Source organism: Mustelus asterias, chromosome 16 (assembly GCF_964213995.1).
Source record: "Mustelus asterias chromosome 16, sMusAst1.hap1.1, whole genome shotgun sequence".
NCBI classification, from domain to species: Eukaryota; Metazoa; Chordata; class Chondrichthyes; order Carcharhiniformes; family Triakidae; genus Mustelus; species Mustelus asterias.
This window is the reverse complement of record NC_135816.1, coordinates 74,585,464-74,588,398: the sequence shown is the minus strand read 5'-3', so window position 1 is coordinate 74,588,398 and position 2,935 is coordinate 74,585,464.

The following is a 2,935-nucleotide window of genomic DNA, read 5'->3' as shown; positions in this document are numbered from 1 at the left end:
GTGATATATCTCCACATTCCCTCTCTCAGTGTGATATATCTCCACATTCCCTCTCTGTGTGATATATCTCACATTCCCTTTCCCAGTGTGATATATCTCACATTCCCTCTCCCAGTGTGATATATCTCACATTCCCTCTCCCAGTGTGATATATCTCCACATTCCCTCTCCCAGTGTGATATATCTCCACATTCCCTCTCTGTGTGATATATCTCCACATTCCCTCTCTGTGTGATATATCTCCACATTCCCTCTCTGTGTGATATATCTCACATTCCCTCTCTCAGTGTGATATATCTCCACATTCCATTTCTTTCCTTGTGATATATCTCCACATTCCCTCTCTCAGTGTGATATATCTCACATTTCCTCTCTGTGTGATTTATCTCACATTCCCTTTCTCTGGGTGATATAATATCTCCACAAGTCCTCTCTGTGATACAATATCTCCTCATTCCCTCTCTCTCTCTCTCTCTCTCTGTGATATAATATCTCCAATTTCCGCTCTCTGTGTGATATATCTCCACATTTTCTCTCTCTCAATGTGATATAATATATCCTCATTCCCTCTCTCTCTCTGTGATATAATATCTAATTCCCTCTCTCTGTGTGATATAATGTCTCCTCATTCCCTCTTTCTCTGTGTGATATATCTCCACATTCCCTCTGTGATATAATATCTCCACATTCCCTCTCTCGGAGTGTGATATAATATCTCCTAATTCCCTTTCTCTCTGATATAATATCTCCACATTCCCTCTCTCTGTGTGATATAATATCTCCTCATTCCCTCTCTCGGAGTGTGATATAAGATCTCCAATTCCCTCTCTCTTTGTGATATATAATATCTCCACATTCTGTGTCTCTCAATGTGATATAATATCTCCTCATTCCCTCTCTCCGTGTGATATAATATGTCCACACTCGCTCTCTCTGTGTGATATATCTTCACATTCCCTTTCACTGAGTGATATATCTCCACATTCCCTCTCTCTGTGTGATATAATATCTCCACACTCGCTCTCTCTGTGTGATATAATGTCTCCACATTCCCTCTCTCTGTGTGATATAATATCTCCACATTCCCTCTCTCTGTGTGATATATCTCCACATTCGCTCTCTCTGTGTGATATTATGTCTCCACATTCCTTCTCTCTGTGTGATATAATATCTCCACACTCGCTCTCTCTGAGTGATATAATATCTCCACATTCCCTCTCTTTGTGTGATATAATATCTCCACATTCCCTCTCTCTGTGTGATATAATATCTCCACACTCGCTCTCTCTGAGTGATATAATGTCTCCACATTCCCTCTCTCTGTGTGATATAATATCTCCACATTCCCTCTCTCTGTGTGATATATCTCCACATTCGCTCTCTCTGTGTGATATTATGTCTCCACATTCCTTCTCTCTGTGTGATATAATATCTCCACACTCGCTCTCTCTGAGTGATATAATATCTCCACATTCCCTCTCTTTGTGTGATATAATATCTCCACATTCCCTCTCTCTGAGTGATATATCTCCACATTCCCTCTCTCGGAGTGTGAAATAATATCTCCACACTCGCTCTCTCTGTGTGATATAATGTCTCCACATTCCTTCTCTCTGTGTGATATAATATCTCCACATTCCCTCTCTTTGTGTGATATAATATCTCCACATTCCCTCTCTCTGAGTGATATATCTCCACATTCCCTCTCTCGGAGTGTGAAATAATATCTCCACACTCGCTCTCTCTGTGTGATATAATGTCTCCACATTCCCTCTCTCTGTGTGATATAATATCTCCACATTCCCTCTCTCTGAGTGATATATCTCCACATTCCCTCTCTCGGAGTGTGATATAATATCTCCACACTCGCTCTCTCTGTGTGATATAATGTCTCCACATTCCCTCTCTCTGAGTGATATATCTCCACATTCCCTCTCTCTGTGTGATATATCTCCACATTCCCTCTCTTGGAGTGTGATATAATATCTCCACATTCCCTCTCTCTGTGTGATATAATATCTCCACATTCCCTCTCTCTGTGTGATATAATATCTCCACATTCCCTCTCTCTGTGTGATATAATATCTCCACATTCCCTCTCTCTGTGTGATATAATATCTCCACATTCCCTCTCTCTGTGTGATATAATATCTCCACATTCCCTCTCTCTGTGTGATATATCTCCACATTCCCTCTCTCTGTGATATAATATCTCCACATTCCCTCTCTCTGTGTGATATAATATCTCCACATTCGCTCTCTCTGTGTGATATATCTCCACATTCCCTCTCTCGGAGTGTGATATAATATCTCCACATTCCCTCTCTCTCTCTCTCTGTGAAAAAATATCTCCAATTCCCCCTCTCTGTGTGATATAATGTCTCCTCATTCCCTCTTTCTCATTCTCAATGTGATATAATATCTCCACATTCCCTTTCTCTCTGATACAATATTTCACGCATTCCTTCTCTCTGTTTGATATAATATCTCCACGTTCCCTCTCTCTCTCTCGGTAATACAATATCTCTACAATCTCTCTCTCTCTCTGATATATCTTCTCATTCCCTCTCTCTGTGTGATATAATATCTCCACATTCCCTGTCTCGGAGCGTGATATAAAATCTCCACATTATAATTTCCTTAATCTCTATCTTTCTCTCCACATTGTTTCCACAGGACGGACTTGCTGCCAATGTGACTGAGCAATGAGTGGAAAAGGTAATTCTGATCGTAATTAACAAAAATGTAATAAATTGATATCTACAAGTAGGAAAAAACCTTTAGGGTCTTGATGTCTGATTTCAATGTTTTTTTCTTTATTGTTCATCCCACAAAGGTTGCCATTCATTATCCCTTCATGCTATCACTCTTTCTTATTGCCAACAACTCTTTTCATCATTGTCACACAGTACATCTTCCTTCCACCCATCCTTCC